At 49.3% G+C, this 18,455-nt stretch overlaps 7 non-coding genes and 2 pseudogenes across 7 annotated transcripts; all 9 read right to left on the reverse strand.

The window, feature by feature from the left end:
* Positions 1-957: 957 nt before the first annotated feature.
* Positions 958-1,148, reverse strand: LOC142284494 (U2 spliceosomal RNA). Its single transcript, XR_012745994.1, has one exon. It is a non-coding gene; the product is annotated as a U2 spliceosomal RNA (small nuclear RNA).
* A 1,387-nt stretch (positions 1,149-2,535) lies between these two features.
* Positions 2,536-2,726, reverse strand: LOC142284496 (U2 spliceosomal RNA). Its single transcript, XR_012745996.1, has one exon. It is a non-coding gene; the product is annotated as a U2 spliceosomal RNA (small nuclear RNA).
* Positions 2,727-4,113: 1,387 nt separating this feature from the next.
* LOC142284497 (U2 spliceosomal RNA) lies at positions 4,114-4,304 on the reverse strand. The gene has a single exon (XR_012745997.1). It is a non-coding gene; the product is annotated as a U2 spliceosomal RNA (small nuclear RNA).
* A 1,387-nt stretch (positions 4,305-5,691) lies between these two features.
* LOC142284499 (U2 spliceosomal RNA) lies at positions 5,692-5,882 on the reverse strand. The gene has a single exon (XR_012745998.1). It is a non-coding gene; the product is annotated as a U2 spliceosomal RNA (small nuclear RNA).
* Positions 5,883-7,269: 1,387 nt separating this feature from the next.
* Positions 7,270-7,460, reverse strand: LOC142284500 (U2 spliceosomal RNA). The gene has a single exon (XR_012745999.1). It is a non-coding gene; the product is annotated as a U2 spliceosomal RNA (small nuclear RNA).
* Positions 7,461-8,847: 1,387 nt separating this feature from the next.
* Positions 8,848-9,049, reverse strand: LOC142284483 (U2 spliceosomal RNA; annotated as a pseudogene).
* A 5,441-nt stretch (positions 9,050-14,490) lies between these two features.
* On the reverse strand, positions 14,491-14,580 carry LOC142284489 (U2 spliceosomal RNA; annotated as a pseudogene).
* A 1,387-nt stretch (positions 14,581-15,967) lies between these two features.
* LOC142284501 (U2 spliceosomal RNA) lies at positions 15,968-16,158 on the reverse strand. Its single transcript, XR_012746000.1, has one exon. It is a non-coding gene; the product is annotated as a U2 spliceosomal RNA (small nuclear RNA).
* Positions 16,159-17,545: 1,387 nt separating this feature from the next.
* LOC142284502 (U2 spliceosomal RNA) lies at positions 17,546-17,736 on the reverse strand. The gene has a single exon (XR_012746001.1). It is a non-coding gene; the product is annotated as a U2 spliceosomal RNA (small nuclear RNA).
* Positions 17,737-18,455: the final 719 nt, after the last annotated feature.

Raw genomic sequence — 18,455 nt, forward strand, 5'->3', positions numbered from 1 at the left:
TGTCATCCCCCTACCACCCGGGAAAAAAAGAGATTGCCCCCTCCTTCCACTAGCCCACCCTCCCACCCAAAGAACAACTTCTTCTGCGCAGCTTGTTTTCTAGGCAGCAGCGCTATTGTGATGTCATCGGGGGGCATTGTGACAAGCCGCCAGTGTTCCGTCTCTTCATGTTGTGCACAGTTCAAACGGAAAATACATCAACAGGCAGACTACAGAAAAGCTTACTATCAAAGGTTAGAGGGGGGCTTTCTCAGAGGGCTTTTTACAGTTTTTCTATTCCCAATTAGCCGTTTAAGTGTACTTATTGAAAGTAGTAATTCTTTCATAGGCCGCCCTTTCTTAGTATTTGACGTTCCTTATATTGCGGTATGAGGCTTCGCAGTAGGTTGCAAACATTCATCACCCATGACTGTCCCCAATTGAGCTCAGAAGCTCAATGTCTATCATGACCTCTCTTTTAGAATGTCCAAGAGCAAGCAAACTATTCCTCCAGGAGAGGGCGCCAACAGACTACTAAAGAGATCATCATTACTCAAAGAAAACCCCAAAAACCAATGCATGATAGGAATAAACAGGTAACTTTCTTTGGAGTGGAAGCGGAGAGATCGCACCAGATGCCAATTCTAGATGTTATCACACCTGTGGTCACTGCAGCAGCAGGTGAATCCACTTTGTCCAAAAGGGATCTATTCCATTCAATTGCAAATGATCTAGATAAGACAGAGAACTGCAGCACGGGGACATAGCCGAGTTGGTCAGGTTGAGTGGTGATGAGTTTGCTATTTGGATGAATAAAGAAAGTCAAAAGTGTGAAAGATAAAAAACAAAAGGAGGAAGTGTGAAAAGTGAATGGGCCAAATTGAGGTGCATATGAAGACGTATGCTTTCTTCCAATTCATTAAATCGGGCTAATATGAATCAGGTGAATTGAGTTCTGCTTTTGGAAACTGGGTTAAGAAGGGGTGCACCGTTCCTGGAGGTACTGCAATACCAGGTCAATGCGTGGAGTGGACAGAGCAAGCTCTTTTTCCATCTCCCTGTTCTAAAAATCCATTTAATATATGGTCCCCAGATAGGGGACGTATCAGATATTAAACTGATAAGAACAGATACTACACTTGATCTTAGCCAAAAGGCCGAGAAGCGATAACCAGAATTGGTTTGGGCCTCGAGTGGCACCCTGGCCTATGCCGGACACATCTTAGGGAGAGAGAGCGAGAGGGAGACAAACCCACGCCTACACAAGACATTTTGTCACCCAAGCCAACCCTTGAAAAGGCTGCTTTGCAGAGCCAAAACAAGAAGAATGGTGCGTTTTGCAGCCGCCGCCCACTGCAATGAATCTGAATAACTCCTCCTTTAGGGCGCAAGCAACTCCCCTCCCCCTTGCAGTCTTTCCAATTCACGATACAAAAAGACGGACAGGACAGGTTGCCTGACTTTCCGTCACTGCCACCCTTTGCCATCCTTACCCGTAGAAAGCCCTTTCATCATCCCCAAACCCTAATCTTTTCCCTTTCCTTCCCAGCCCCCAAACCCTGCCCTCTGTACCTTTCTCACCACCCGCTTCCCTTCTCCTGTCATCCCCCTACCACCCGGGAAAAAAAGAGATTGCCCCCTCCTTCCACTAGCCCACCCTCCCACCCAAAGAACAACTTCTTCTGCGCAGCTTGTTTTCTAGGCAGCAGCGCTATTGTGATGTCATCGGGGGGCATTGTGACAAGCCGCCAGTGTTCCGTCTCTTCATGTTGTGCACAGTTCAAACGGAAAATACATCAACAGGCAGACTACAGAAAAGCTTACTATCAAAGGTTAGAGGGGGGCTTTCTCAGAGGGCTTTTTACAGTTTTTCTATTCCCAATTAGCCGTTTAAGTGTACTTATTGAAAGTAGTAATTCTTTCATAGGCCGCCCTTTCTTAGTATTTGACGTTCCTTATATTGCGGTATGAGGCTTCGCAGTAGGTTGCAAACATTCATCACCCATGACTGTCCCCAATTGAGCTCAGAAGCTCAATGTCTATCATGACCTCTCTTTTAGAATGTCCAAGAGCAAGCAAACTATTCCTCCAGGAGAGGGCGCCAACAGACTACTAAAGAGATCATCATTACTCAAAGAAAACCCCAAAAACCAATGCATGATAGGAATAAACAGGTAACTTTCTTTGGAGTGGAAGCGGAGAGATCGCACCAGATGCCAATTCTAGATGTTATCACACCTGTGGTCACTGCAGCAGCAGGTGAATCCACTTTGTCCAAAAGGGATCTATTCCATTCAATTGCAAATGATCTAGATAAGACAGAGAACTGCAGCACGGGGACATAGCCGAGTTGGTCAGGTTGAGTGGTGATGAGTTTGCTATTTGGATGAATAAAGAAAGTCAAAAGTGTGAAAGATAAAAAACAAAAGGAGGAAGTGTGAAAAGTGAATGGGCCAAATTGAGGTGCATATGAAGACGTATGCTTTCTTCCAATTCATTAAATCGGGCTAATATGAATCAGGTGAATTGAGTTCTGCTTTTGGAAACTGGGTTAAGAAGGGGTGCACCGTTCCTGGAGGTACTGCAATACCAGGTCAATGCGTGGAGTGGACAGAGCAAGCTCTTTTTCCATCTCCCTGTTCTAAAAATCCATTTAATATATGGTCCCCAGATAGGGGACGTATCAGATATTAAACTGATAAGAACAGATACTACACTTGATCTTAGCCAAAAGGCCGAGAAGCGATAACCAGAATTGGTTTGGGCCTCGAGTGGCACCCTGGCCTATGCCGGACACATCTTAGGGAGAGAGAGCGAGAGGGAGACAAACCCACGCCTACACAAGACATTTTGTCACCCAAGCCAACCCTTGAAAAGGCTGCTTTGCAGAGCCAAAACAAGAAGAATGGTGCGTTTTGCAGCCGCCGCCCACTGCAATGAATCTGAATAACTCCTCCTTTAGGGCGCAAGCAACTCCCCTCCCCCTTGCAGTCTTTCCAATTCACGATACAAAAAGACGGACAGGACAGGTTGCCTGACTTTCCGTCACTGCCACCCTTTGCCATCCTTACCCGTAGAAAGCCCTTTCATCATCCCCAAACCCTAATCTTTTCCCTTTCCTTCCCAGCCCCCAAACCCTGCCCTCTGTACCTTTCTCACCACCCGCTTCCCTTCTCCTGTCATCCCCCTACCACCCGGGAAAAAAAGAGATTGCCCCCTCCTTCCACTAGCCCACCCTCCCACCCAAAGAACAACTTCTTCTGCGCAGCTTGTTTTCTAGGCAGCAGCGCTATTGTGATGTCATCGGGGGGCATTGTGACAAGCCGCCAGTGTTCCGTCTCTTCATGTTGTGCACAGTTCAAACGGAAAATACATCAACAGGCAGACTACAGAAAAGCTTACTATCAAAGGTTAGAGGGGGGCTTTCTCAGAGGGCTTTTTACAGTTTTTCTATTCCCAATTAGCCGTTTAAGTGTACTTATTGAAAGTAGTAATTCTTTCATAGGCCGCCCTTTCTTAGTATTTGACGTTCCTTATATTGCGGTATGAGGCTTCGCAGTAGGTTGCAAACATTCATCACCCATGACTGTCCCCAATTGAGCTCAGAAGCTCAATGTCTATCATGACCTCTCTTTTAGAATGTCCAAGAGCAAGCAAACTATTCCTCCAGGAGAGGGCGCCAACAGACTACTAAAGAGATCATCATTACTCAAAGAAAACCCCAAAAACCAATGCATGATAGGAATAAACAGGTAACTTTCTTTGGAGTGGAAGCGGAGAGATCGCACCAGATGCCAATTCTAGATGTTATCACACCTGTGGTCACTGCAGCAGCAGGTGAATCCACTTTGTCCAAAAGGGATCTATTCCATTCAATTGCAAATGATCTAGATAAGACAGAGAACTGCAGCACGGGGACATAGCCGAGTTGGTCAGGTTGAGTGGTGATGAGTTTGCTATTTGGATGAATAAAGAAAGTCAAAAGTGTGAAAGATAAAAAACAAAAGGAGGAAGTGTGAAAAGTGAATGGGCCAAATTGAGGTGCATATGAAGACGTATGCTTTCTTCCAATTCATTAAATCGGGCTAATATGAATCAGGTGAATTGAGTTCTGCTTTTGGAAACTGGGTTAAGAAGGGGTGCACCGTTCCTGGAGGTACTGCAATACCAGGTCAATGCGTGGAGTGGACAGAGCAAGCTCTTTTTCCATCTCCCTGTTCTAAAAATCCATTTAATATATGGTCCCCAGATAGGGGACGTATCAGATATTAAACTGATAAGAACAGATACTACACTTGATCTTAGCCAAAAGGCCGAGAAGCGATAACCAGAATTGGTTTGGGCCTCGAGTGGCACCCTGGCCTATGCCGGACACATCTTAGGGAGAGAGAGCGAGAGGGAGACAAACCCACGCCTACACAAGACATTTTGTCACCCAAGCCAACCCTTGAAAAGGCTGCTTTGCAGAGCCAAAACAAGAAGAATGGTGCGTTTTGCAGCCGCCGCCCACTGCAATGAATCTGAATAACTCCTCCTTTAGGGCGCAAGCAACTCCCCTCCCCCTTGCAGTCTTTCCAATTCACGATACAAAAAGACGGACAGGACAGGTTGCCTGACTTTCCGTCACTGCCACCCTTTGCCATCCTTACCCGTAGAAAGCCCTTTCATCATCCCCAAACCCTAATCTTTTCCCTTTCCTTCCCAGCCCCCAAACCCTGCCCTCTGTACCTTTCTCACCACCCGCTTCCCTTCTCCTGTCATCCCCCTACCACCCGGGAAAAAAAGAGATTGCCCCCTCCTTCCACTAGCCCACCCTCCCACCCAAAGAACAACTTCTTCTGCGCAGCTTGTTTTCTAGGCAGCAGCGCTATTGTGATGTCATCGGGGGGCATTGTGACAAGCCGCCAGTGTTCCGTCTCTTCATGTTGTGCACAGTTCAAACGGAAAATACATCAACAGGCAGACTACAGAAAAGCTTACTATCAAAGGTTAGAGGGGGGCTTTCTCAGAGGGCTTTTTACAGTTTTTCTATTCCCAATTAGCCGTTTAAGTGTACTTATTGAAAGTAGTAATTCTTTCATAGGCCGCCCTTTCTTAGTATTTGACGTTCCTTATATTGCGGTATGAGGCTTCGCAGTAGGTTGCAAACATTCATCACCCATGACTGTCCCCAATTGAGCTCAGAAGCTCAATGTCTATCATGACCTCTCTTTTAGAATGTCCAAGAGCAAGCAAACTATTCCTCCAGGAGAGGGCGCCAACAGACTACTAAAGAGATCATCATTACTCAAAGAAAACCCCAAAAACCAATGCATGATAGGAATAAACAGGTAACTTTCTTTGGAGTGGAAGCGGAGAGATCGCACCAGATGCCAATTCTAGATGTTATCACACCTGTGGTCACTGCAGCAGCAGGTGAATCCACTTTGTCCAAAAGGGATCTATTCCATTCAATTGCAAATGATCTAGATAAGACAGAGAACTGCAGCACGGGGACATAGCCGAGTTGGTCAGGTTGAGTGGTGATGAGTTTGCTATTTGGATGAATAAAGAAAGTCAAAAGTGTGAAAGATAAAAAACAAAAGGAGGAAGTGTGAAAAGTGAATGGGCCAAATTGAGGTGCATATGAAGACGTATGCTTTCTTCCAATTCATTAAATCGGGCTAATATGAATCAGGTGAATTGAGTTCTGCTTTTGGAAACTGGGTTAAGAAGGGGTGCACCGTTCCTGGAGGTACTGCAATACCAGGTCAATGCGTGGAGTGGACAGAGCAAGCTCTTTTTCCATCTCCCTGTTCTAAAAATCCATTTAATATATGGTCCCCAGATAGGGGACGTATCAGATATTAAACTGATAAGAACAGATACTACACTTGATCTTAGCCAAAAGGCCGAGAAGCGATAACCAGAATTGGTTTGGGCCTCGAGTGGCACCCTGGCCTATGCCGGACACATCTTAGGGAGAGAGAGCGAGAGGGAGACAAACCCACGCCTACACAAGACATTTTGTCACCCAAGCCAACCCTTGAAAAGGCTGCTTTGCAGAGCCAAAACAAGAAGAATGGTGCGTTTTGCAGCCGCCGCCCACTGCAATGAATCTGAATAACTCCTCCTTTAGGGCGCAAGCAACTCCCCTCCCCCTTGCAGTCTTTCCAATTCACGATACAAAAAGACGGACAGGACAGGTTGCCTGACTTTCCGTCACTGCCACCCTTTGCCATCCTTACCCGTAGAAAGCCCTTTCATCATCCCCAAACCCTAATCTTTTCCCTTTCCTTCCCAGCCCCCAAACCCTGCCCTCTGTACCTTTCTCACCACCCGCTTCCCTTCTCCTGTCATCCCCCTACCACCCGGGAAAAAAAGAGATTGCCCCCTCCTTCCACTAGCCCACCCTCCCACCCAAAGAACAACTTCTTCTGCGCAGCTTGTTTTCTAGGCAGCAGCGCTATTGTGATGTCATCGGGGGGCATTGTGACAAGCCGCCAGTGTTCCGTCTCTTCATGTTGTGCACAGTTCAAACGGAAAATACATCAACAGGCAGACTACAGAAAAGCTTACTATCAAAGGTTAGAGGGGGGCTTTCTCAGAGGGCTTTTTACAGTTTTTCTATTCCCAATTAGCCGTTTAAGTGTACTTATTGAAAGTAGTAATTCTTTCATAGGCCGCCCTTTCTTAGTATTTGACGTTCCTTATATTGCGGTATGAGGCTTCGCAGTAGGTTGCAAACATTCATCACCCATGACTGTCCCCAATTGAGCTCAGAAGCTCAATGTCTATCATGACCTCTCTTTTAGAATGTCCAAGAGCAAGCAAACTATTCCTCCAGGAGAGGGCGCCAACAGACTACTAAAGAGATCATCATTACTCAAAGAAAACCCCAAAAACCAATGCATGATAGGAATAAACAGGTAACTTTCTTTGGAGTGGAAGCGGAGAGATCGCACCAGATGCCAATTCTAGATGTTATCACACCTGTGGTCACTGCAGCAGCAGGTGAATCCACTTTGTCCAAAAGGGATCTATTCCATTCAATTGCAAATGATCTAGATAAGACAGAGAACTGCAGCACGGGGACATAGCCGAGTTGGTCAGGTTGAGTGGTGATGAGTTTGCTATTTGGATGAATAAAGAAAGTCAAAAGTGTGAAAGATAAAAAACAAAAGGAGGAAGTGTGAAAAGTGAATGGGCCAAATTGAGGTGCATATGAAGACGTATGCTTTCTTCCAATTCATTAAATCGGGCTAATATGAATCAGGTGAATTGAGTTCTGCTTTTGGAAACTGGGTTAAGAAGGGGTGCACCGTTCCTGGAGGTACTGCAATACCAGGTCAATGCGTGGAGTGGACAGAGCAAGCTCTTTTTCCATCTCCCTGTTCTAAAAATCCATTTAATATATGGTCCCCAGATAGGGGACGTATCAGATATTAAACTGATAAGAACAGATACTACACTTGATCTTAGCCAAAAGGCCGAGAAGCGATAACCAGAATTGGTTTGGGCCTCGAGTGGCACCCTGGCCTATGCCGGACACATCTTAGGGAGAGAGAGCGAGAGGGAGACAAACCCACGCCTACACAAGACATTTTGTCACCCAAGCCAACCCTTGAAAAGGCTGCTTTGCAGAGCCAAAACAAGAAGAATGGTGCGTTTTGCAGCCGCCGCCCACTGCAATGAATCTGAATAACTCCTCCTTTAGGGCGCAAGCAACTCCCCTCCCCCTTGCAGTCTTTCCAATTCACGATACAAAAAGACGGACAGGACAGGTTGCCTGACTTTCCGTCACTGCCACCCTTTGCCATCCTTACCCGTAGAAAGCCCTTTCATCATCCCCAAACCCTAATCTTTTCCCTTTCCTTCCCAGCCCCCAAACCCTGCCCTCTGTACCTTTCTCACCACCCGCTTCCCTTCTCCTGTCATCCCCCTACCACCCGGGAAAAAAAGAGATTGCCCCCTCCTTCCACTAGCCCACCCTCCCACCCAAAGAACAACTTCTTCTGCGCAGCTTGTTTTCTAGGCAGCAGCGCTATTGTGATGTCATCGGGGGGCATTGTGACAAGCCGCCAGTGTTCCGTCTCTTCATGTTGTGCACAGTTCAAACGGAAAATACATCAACAGGCAGACTACAGAAAAGCTTACTATCAAAGGTTAGAGGGGGGCTTTCTCAGAGGGCTTTTTACAGTTTTTCTATTCCCAATTAGCCGTTTAAGTGTACTTATTGAAAGTAGTAATTCTTTCATAGGCCGCCCTTTCTTAGTATTTGACGTTCCTTATATTGCGGTATGAGGCTTCGCAGTAGGTTGCAAACATTCATCACCCATGACTGTCCCCAATTGAGCTCAGAAGCTCAATGTCTATCATGACCTCTCTTTTAGAATGTCCAAGAGCAAGCAAACTATTCCTCCAGGAGAGGGCGCCAACAGACTACTAAAGAGATCATCATTACTCAAAGAAAACCCCAAAAACCAATGCATGATAGGAATAAACAGGTAACTTTCTTTGGAGTGGAAGCGGAGAGATCGCACCAGATGCCAATTCTAGATGTTATCACACCTGTGGTCACTGCAGCAGCAGGTGAATCCACTTTGTCCAAAAGGGATCTATTCCATTCAATTGCAAATGATCTAGATAAGACAGAGAACTGCAGCACGGGGACATAGCCGAGTTGGTCAGGTTGAGTGGTGATGAGTTTGCTATTTGGATGAATAAAGAAAGTCAAAAGTGTGAAAGATAAAAAACAAAAGGAGGAAGTGTGAAAAGTGAATGGGCCAAATTGAGGTGCATATGAAGACGTATGCTTTCTTCCAATTCATTAAATCGGGCTAATATGAATCAGGTGAATTGAGTTCTGCTTTTGGAAACTGGGTTAAGAAGGGGTGCACCGTTCCTGGAGGTACTGCAATACCAGGTCAATGCGTGGAGTGGACAGAGCAAGCTCTTTTTCCATCTCCCTGTTCTAAAAATCCATTTAATATATGGTCCCCAGATAGGGGACGTATCAGATATTAAACTGATAAGAACAGATTTGATTTAACAGCATCTTTATTATCATGCACTACTCACAAAAAGGTAACAAACCGTGTACAGTGCCGCAGCCCCGTACACACAGAAATATACAATCCTTCTTACATAGCCATAGAGTACGACGCACTAAACTATACATCACGCTCCTATGCTTATCCATAACACTCAAGCTGAAAGAAAAAGTTAGACAATAAATAACGACGAACCGGCGATTGGGGGATGGGGGTAGGGGAAAAGGGGGATAGGGTGGGGAAATCACAGGCCCGAAGCTTTATTGAAAGACGCACATAACGGGAAAAGGAGGGAGGGGGCATGGAAGAGGTCTAAACCTCCTCCTCGGCGCTGTCGTCCGGACTGTCCATGATGGAATAGTCTCTGAGCAGGCTGTGGATCAGCCTGCGGCAATCCTGGATAGACATCCTCTCCCTCTTCAAGATGAGCCGGTTCCTGGCGACCCAAATAGCGTCCTTAAAGCAGTTCATAAGGCGCCAAGCCTCCTGGATGGCTCCAACGGTGTGAGTCCCAGGGAAGAGTCCATAAAGTACGGAATGGTACGATAGGCTCCCTCTGGGGACGGAGTTCCTCAGGTCATCCTCCAGGGCAACCAACAGGCGCTGTGCGAAACGGCAGTCCCAAAAGGCGTGCAGCGATGTTTCCTCCACGAAGGGGCACCTTGGGCAGTACCGGGTTTTGCACAGGTTCCGGGCGTGCATGAATGACCGGACGGGCAGTCCGCCCTGTATCGCCATCCATGACAAGTCCTTGTGCCCGTTGGTCAATCCAGCCGATGACACGTTTGTCCAAACAGTCTCCAGTGTGTCGTGATGAAGTCCTGGAATGTTCTCCATTTCGTCCTTGGCTCTGATGAGTTTGTGGATAGTCTTTGGCTTCCACAAATCAGGCTTGAGTCCCTCCAGTTGGTGTTCCCTCACAAACCGAACCACGTCTCCGTAGAACCATGGCGCCGTCCAGTTGTAGGGGAAGGAGCTGTCCCACTTGTCCCAGCCTAACCGTCTCCAAAGGGGGAGCAGGAAGAAGCGAGACATGGACTCACCCGCGGAACCTCTCTTGACTCGCAGAGTTCGGCGAACGCAGTCACATACGAAGGAGGATCGCAGGAGGGTGGGGATATCGGGTACGCCCTTCCCACCCTTGCGAGGATCCTTGTACATGATGCTCCGCTTTACTCTGTCCATCTTGGATCCCCAGACAAAACGAAACACCGTCCTGGTAATGGCCCTGCACACGGTGGCAAGGGGGGGCCAGGCCTGGGCCGTGTACTGCAGCACGGGCAGTACCTCGTTACGCAGGACCAGTGCTTTGCCCTCACAGGTGAGGCGTCTGAGGCTCCACAGACCGATCCGTTGGGTGATCTTGGTCAAGCGTTCCTCCCAGGACTTGAGGGCTGCTCCTTCCTTCCCGAACCAGACTCCAAGAACCTTGATGAAATCCGGCTGGATGCTGAAAGGGAAGGGGGCGGAAGAGGCCGGCTGCCAGTCCCCGAAGAGCATGGCTTCCGACTTCCCGCAGTTGACTTTGGCTCCCGAAGCCCGTCCGAAGGTCTCACAGGTCTGGACGAGGGTGTCGACTGAGCGCCGGTCCGCGCAGAAGACGGTCACGTCGTCCATGTAGAGCGAGCACTTGACCTCGAAGCGTTCTGGTCCTGGTGCGGTGATCCCTCTGATCTCTCCATTCCGCCGGATAGCCTCTGCAAAGAGTTCTATAACACAAACAAAAAGAAGAGGTGACAGAGGACAGCCTTGTCTGACCCCTGAGAGGACCGGGAAGGGGTCAGTCTTCCAGCCGTTTACCAACACCGAGCTGTGAATATCAAAATACATTAGTTGGACATACAAGCAAAACATGTTACCCAAACCTAACCTGTGCAGAGCTTTGCCCAGGAACTCATGGGAAACACGGTCGAAGGCCTTTTCCTGATCCAACGAGATCAGGGCTGCGTGCACCCGGCGGGCTTTGATGTACTCGACCGTGTCCCGCATGAGAGCCAGGCTGTCTGCGATGCGACGTCCGGGGATGCCGCAGGTCTGATCCGGGTGGATGATCCGTCCGATAACAGTCTTCAATCTCGTTGCCATCGTCTTGGCCAGGATCTTGTAGTCGACGTTCAGAAGGGTGATGGGACGCCAATTCTTCAGGTCGCACCTCTCTCCTTTACGCTTGTACAGGATCGTGACCATTCCTTCCCTCAGAGATGGAGGCATTCTGCCCTCCACCACCATCTCCTCATACAGCCCTAACAGGTCCGGACAGATTAGGTCTCCCAGCGCTACATAGAGCTCTGCTGGGAGGCCGTCACTGCCCGGTGTCCTGCCAGAACTAAAGGATTTGGCGGCCGAGAGCAGCTCGTCCACCGTCAGAGGAACATCTATGGCCGCCGCGTCTGCAGGGTCAAGATGGTTAGTGATACCTGACAGGAACTTATCGGCGGCCTCGGGGTCAGTAGTCTTGCGGGCGTAGAGTTCGCTGTAGAAGTCGCTGACGACCTTCATCACGTTCTCTTTCCCGCGTCGCATGCTGCCACTCTCGTCTCGTAGTTCATTCATGGGCGTGTGACCGGCGTGGAGTTTCCTGAAAAAGAACGAGTTACATTTCTCACCCTTCTCCAGGTTCTCCACTTTGGAACGGAAGACAATTCGCTCGGACTCCTCCTCGAAGTGCCTTTTCAGGCTCCTCTTAGTCTCCTCCAGCTCCTCTCTCACGTCCCAGCCGCATCGAAGAAGGTCCTGCAGGGAACGCAGCTCACGCTGGAGTCTCCTGAAGTCCCTCCTCTTCAGACCCGCCTGTTGTTGACTCTTTGCCTGAAAGAAGAAACGGAACTCGAGTTTAACGTATTCCCACCAGTCAGAAACAGACTGGAAGCCCGCCTTGTAGGCCCGCCACGTGGAGTAGGCAGCTCTAAGCTCCTCCAGAATCTCACCCTTTTCCAGCAGAGAGCAGTTCAGCTTCCAGGAGCCCGGGCCAATGGGGAAGCCATGGCCCAGCACACCTTGAAAGTGAATGGCTCTGTGGTCAGAGAAGAAGCAGGGGACCATCGAGTGCCCACTCCGCCCAACCGCCCGAGAGGTAAACACAAAGTCAATCCTGGAACGCAGCGAGCCATCGGATCGGCACCATGAATAGTTCACGGATCCGTGTCCGATGGAGCCAACAACGTCCACAAGAGAGGCTTCGGTCACCATCTCAATGAGCAGTTTGGATGTGACGTCCAACTTGGCAGCCGTTCCAGAACTGCGTCCATCCTCCTCAATCGGGCAGTTGAAATCCCCGGCCATCACTACCGTCCTGGCGGTAGCGAGCTGAGGGCGCAGGGCTTGGAGGAGCTCCAGTCGATCGCTCTTCACAGGAGAAGCGTACACATTGATGAACCTGACAGGTTCTCCCGCCCAGGTGCCATCCACGAGCAGTAACCTGCCGCAGACGATTTCCTGAACAGAGTCCAATGTGAAGGCGCTTCCCCTGATCAGCACGGCGACCCCCGCGGACCTACAGTCGCCTCCGCCGGACCAGTAGGATGGGCCATGGGTCCACTCCCTGGCCAGATGGTTGAAGGACCTAGAGGAGGGAAGGGAGCATTCCTGCAGGAAAAATACATCACTAGACTGAGTGTTAAGGAACGCAAAAATTGTCTGACGTCGGAACTTGTCTCTGATGCTCCTAACATTAATGGAAAAGGTGTTAATGTTAGCAGTCATTGGAGGAAAGAGAAAGTTAGCGCAGGCGGTGTGCCTTAGTTACCACTCCGGTCGGGCGGTTCTTCCTCTTTGGCACCTGCTGGTAAGGGTATCTCCAGCAGACCCTCTTCTTCTAGCTGATCGAGCAGGGATGGTGCCTCAGTGGCTTCCGACTCCTCCATTTCTTCTTCGGCCACAAGGGACTCCACCATCTGCTCCAACACGTCCGGTTCTGGGAGGAGGCCATCCTCCTCTTCCTGGGGTGGATTGGGATCCACAATGAACAGCTTGGAAGGTTCTGCGACAGGACTATCTTCCACCTTCCTTTTCCTTTGGCCTGTACCTGAGGAGACAAGAGCTGGAAAATCCTCCTCGGTGAAAAGTGCAAGAGTGCTGAGGTCCTCTGCTCTCATGGTCTGGGGAGGTAGAGTGGGCTTTGGGGGGGGGGTGAGGAGACCAACTGAGGAGTAGGGAAATGAGGTGGAGGTAGTGGAATCCTCAGTAGGGTTGGCCGGGGGGGGAGGGGTTTGGACAGGGGTGACAGGGGGGGGGACCAGGGAGGGGGCAACAGTTTTCTTACCCTTTTTCCTGGACTCCGTGGCTGCTGGGGCATCGGCTGGAGCCACGGTCGCCGGGTTCTTGGCCGCCTTGTCCTTGGCCTCTGTGGCCTTGGTCGTAGCTGCCTTGGTCGACGAAGCTGTGACTACCCGATACTGGGTCACCGCGGCAACCCTTGCCCAGGATTTCTCCCGCTGTGGGCAGTCCTTGTAAAGGTGGTCCGCCTGTCCACATAGGTTGCAAGTCTTCTTCTTTGGGCAGTCCTTGGAGCTGTGTCCCGTCACCCGGCAAACCCTGCAGGCGTCCTCCTTGCAGGTCTTCATCGAATGCCCTTTCCCGCCACATTTCCTGCAGTTGTGTGGCATGTCCGGGTAGTAGATGAGACCAAAGGAGTTTCCCAGAGAGAATGTCGGGGGCAGGTGCTGGAGACCATCCTCGGATGCTGGTTCCCTGTAGAGTCGAACGGTTACTGACCACTTACCCGTCCAGAATCCATTGCCGTTAAGGATGTGGGATGGCTCCCTCACCACTGTGCAGAGACGTCCCAGGAACGTGGAGATGTCTCTTCCTGGGGTGTGCGGGTTCCGCATGGAGACCAGTGATCCTCTTCTCATCCCTCTGTATAGGACAGGATCCTAAAAAAGAATGAAAAGGGGAGTCCGGCATCGCTGCGTTCATCGCCTCCCAGTATCTCCTGCAGGCATTCACCGTGGCAAAGGTTACCAGAAAAATGCCAGTCATGAAGGTCTGGACACTCAGGGTTTCCGCCCTGGAGAAGCCCTGATCCAGAATCATCTTCTTGCAGAACACGTCGCTGGACATGTCCGGCAACCTACCATCCACCGCCTTTAGCTTCAGGGCGACCGTCTGCCGCATCCAAGGCTCCAGGGTTGGAGCCTTTTCAGGCGGCGTCCGGGCTCCCTCCGGCTGGCTGGCGTCGGAGGTAGGGGCCTCTTGGGCCGAAGAAGCCTCTGGATGAGCCTTCCTGGAGGTCCCTGGGTCCTGAGCCTTCTTGGCTGCCTTCTCTGGCTTGCTTGCCATGGCTGGTTCCTGCTTGAGTTCCCGGAGCTGGATCTTGGATTCTTCTCCGGGTGTCTTCTCCCGCTGTGTTCCTCCTCGAAGTTCCTCTGGTCTCCCCAAGTCTTCTCCGAGCCTTTGTCTTCTTGCTTCTTTCTGCCAAGCTCTTCTTCCGTCCGATCTCCCTCTTCCGGTCTCGGCTGGGCTTCGGAGCTCGTCTCCCTGATCGTATCTCGTCAAGTGTAGCTAGCTCAGTTTGTTCTGATAAGAACAGATACTACACTTGATCTTAGCCAAAAGGCCGAGAAGCGATAACCAGAATTGGTTTGGGCCTCGAGTGGCACCCTGGCCTATGCCGGACACATCTTAGGGAGAGAGAGCGAGAGGGAGACAAACCCACGCCTACACAAGACATTTTGTCACCCAAGCCAACCCTTGAAAAGGCTGCTTTGCAGAGCCAAAACAAGAAGAATGGTGCGTTTTGCAGCCGCCGCCCACTGCAATGAATCTGAATAACTCCTCCTTTAGGGCGCAAGCAACTCCCCTCCCCCTTGCAGTCTTTCCAATTCACGATACAAAAAGACGGACAGGACAGGTTGCCTGACTTTCCGTCACTGCCACCCTTTGCCATCCTTACCCGTAGAAAGCCCTTTCATCATCCCCAAACCCTAATCTTTTCCCTTTCCTTCCCAGCCCCCAAACCCTGCCCTCTGTACCTTTCTCACCACCCGCTTCCCTTCTCCTGTCATCCCCCTACCACCCGGGAAAAAAAGAGATTGCCCCCTCCTTCCACTAGCCCACCCTCCCACCCAAAGAACAACTTCTTCTGCGCAGCTTGTTTTCTAGGCAGCAGCGCTATTGTGATGTCATCGGGGGGCATTGTGACAAGCCGCCAGTGTTCCGTCTCTTCATGTTGTGCACAGTTCAAACGGAAAATACATCAACAGGCAGACTACAGAAAAGCTTACTATCAAAGGTTAGAGGGGGGCTTTCTCAGAGGGCTTTTTACAGTTTTTCTATTCCCAATTAGCCGTTTAAGTGTACTTATTGAAAGTAGTAATTCTTTCATAGGCCGCCCTTTCTTAGTATTTGACGTTCCTTATATTGCGGTATGAGGCTTCGCAGTAGGTTGCAAACATTCATCACCCATGACTGTCCCCAATTGAGCTCAGAAGCTCAATGTCTATCATGACCTCTCTTTTAGAATGTCCAAGAGCAAGCAAACTATTCCTCCAGGAGAGGGCGCCAACAGACTACTAAAGAGATCATCATTACTCAAAGAAAACCCCAAAAACCAATGCATGATAGGAATAAACAGGTAACTTTCTTTGGAGTGGAAGCGGAGAGATCGCACCAGATGCCAATTCTAGATGTTATCACACCTGTGGTCACTGCAGCAGCAGGTGAATCCACTTTGTCCAAAAGGGATCTATTCCATTCAATTGCAAATGATCTAGATAAGACAGAGAACTGCAGCACGGGGACATAGCCGAGTTGGTCAGGTTGAGTGGTGATGAGTTTGCTATTTGGATGAATAAAGAAAGTCAAAAGTGTGAAAGATAAAAAACAAAAGGAGGAAGTGTGAAAAGTGAATGGGCCAAATTGAGGTGCATATGAAGACGTATGCTTTCTTCCAATTCATTAAATCGGGCTAATATGAATCAGGTGAATTGAGTTCTGCTTTTGGAAACTGGGTTAAGAAGGGGTGCACCGTTCCTGGAGGTACTGCAATACCAGGTCAATGCGTGGAGTGGACAGAGCAAGCTCTTTTTCCATCTCCCTGTTCTAAAAATCCATTTAATATATGGTCCCCAGATAGGGGACGTATCAGATATTAAACTGATAAGAACAGATACTACACTTGATCTTAGCCAAAAGGCCGAGAAGCGATAACCAGAATTGGTTTGGGCCTCGAGTGGCACCCTGGCCTATGCCGGACACATCTTAGGGAGAGAGAGCGAGAGGGAGACAAACCCACGCCTACACAAGACATTTTGTCACCCAAGCCAACCCTTGAAAAGGCTGCTTTGCAGAGCCAAAACAAGAAGAATGGTGCGTTTTGCAGCCGCCGCCCACTGCAATGAATCTGAATAACTCCTCCTTTAGGGCGCAAGCAACTCCCCTCCCCCTTGCAGTCTTTCCAATTCACGATACAAAAAGACGGACAGGACAGGTTGCCTGACTTTCCGTCACTGCCACCCTTTGCCATCCTTACCCGTAGAAAGCCCTTTCATCATCCCCAAACCCTAATCTTTTCCCTTTCCTTCCCAGCCCCCAAACCCTGCCCTCTGTACCTTTCTCACCACCCGCTTCCCTTCTCCTGTCATCCCCCTACCACCCGGGAAAAAAAGAGATTGCCCCCTCCTTCCACTAGCCCACCCTCCCACCCAAAGAACAACTTCTTCTGCGCAGCTTGTTTTCTAGGCAGCAGCGCTATTGTGATGTCATCGGGGGGCATTGTGACAAGCCGCCAGTGTTCCGTCTCTTCATGTTGTGCACAGTTCAAACGGAAAATACATCAACAGGCAGACTACAGAAAAGCTTACTATCAAAGGTTAGAGGGGGGCTTTCTCAGAGGGCTTTTTACAGTTTTTCTATTCCCAATTAGCCGTTTAAGTGTACTTATTGAAAGTAGTAATTCTTTCATAGGCCGCCCTTTCTTAGTATTTGACGTTCCTTATATTGCGGTATGAGGCTTCGCAGTAGGTTGCAAACATTCATCACCCATGACTGTCCCCAATTGAGCTCAGAAGCTCAATGTCTATCATGACCTCTCTTTTAGAATGTCCAAGAGCAAGCAAACTATTCCTCCAGGAGAGGGCGCCAACAGACTACTAAAGAGATCATCATTACTCAAAGAAAACCCCAAAAACCAATGCATGATAGGAATAAACAGGTAACTTTCTTTGGAGTGGAAGCGGAGAGATCGCACCAGATGCCAATTCTAGATGTTATCACACCTGTGGTCACTGCAGCAGCAGGTGAATCCACTTTGTCCAAAAGGGATCTATTCCATTCAATTGCAAATGATCTAGATAAGACAGAGAACTGCAGCACGGGGACATAGCCGAGTTGGTCAGGTTGAGTGGTGATGAGTTTGCTATTTGGATGAATAAAGAAAGTCAAAAGTGTGAAAGATAAAAAACAAAAGGAGGAAGTGTGAAAAGTGAATGGGCCAAATTGAGGTGCATATGAAGACGTATGCTTTCTTCCAATTCATTAAATCGGGCTAATATGAATCAGGTGAATTGAGTTCTGCTTTTGGAAACTGGGTTAAGAAGGGGTGCACCGTTCCTGGAGGTACTGCAATACCAGGTCAATGCGTGGAGTGGACAGAGCAAGCTCTTTTTCCATCTCCCTGTTCTAAAAATCCATTTAATATATGGTCCCCAGATAGGGGACGTATCAGATATTAAACTGATAAGAACAGATACTACACTTGATCTTAGCCAAAAGGCCGAGAAGCGATAACCAGAATTGGTTTGGGCCTCGAGTGGCACCCTGGCCTATGCCGGACACATCTTAGGAGAGAGAGCGAGAGGGAGACAAACCCACGCCTACACAAGACATTTTGTCACCCAAGCCAACCCTTGAAAAGGCTGCTTTGCAGAGCCAAAACAAGAAGAATGGTGCGTTTTGCAGCCGCCGCCCACTGCAATGAATCTGAATAACTCCTCCTTTAGGGCGCAAGCAACTCCCCTCCCCCTTGCAGTCTTTCCAATTCACGATACAAAAAGACGGACAGGACAGGTTGCCTGACTTTCCGTCACTGCCACCCTTTGCCATCCTTACCCGTAGAAAGCCCTTTCATCATCCCCAAACCCTAATCTTTTCCCTTTCCTTCCCAGCCCCCAAACCCTGCCCTCTGTACCTTTCTCACCACCCGCTTCCCTTCTCCTGTCATCCCCCTACCACCCGGGAAAAAAAGAGATTGCCCCCTCCTTCCACTAGCCCACCCTCCCACCCAAAGAACAACTTCTTCTGCGCAGCTTGTTTTCTAGGCAGCAGCGCTATTGTGATGTCATCGGGGGGCATTGTGACAAGCCGCCAGTGTTCCGTCTCTTCATGTTGTGCACAGTTCAAACGGAAAATACATCAACAGGCAGACTACAGAAAAGCTTACTATCAAAGGTTAGAGGGGGGCTTTCTCAGAGGGCTTTTTACAGTTTTTCTATTCCCAATTAGCCG

This window comes from Anomaloglossus baeobatrachus, unplaced genomic scaffold (genome assembly GCF_048569485.1).
Source record: "Anomaloglossus baeobatrachus isolate aAnoBae1 unplaced genomic scaffold, aAnoBae1.hap1 Scaffold_571, whole genome shotgun sequence".
Lineage (NCBI taxonomy): Eukaryota > Metazoa > Chordata > Amphibia > Anura > Aromobatidae > Anomaloglossus > Anomaloglossus baeobatrachus.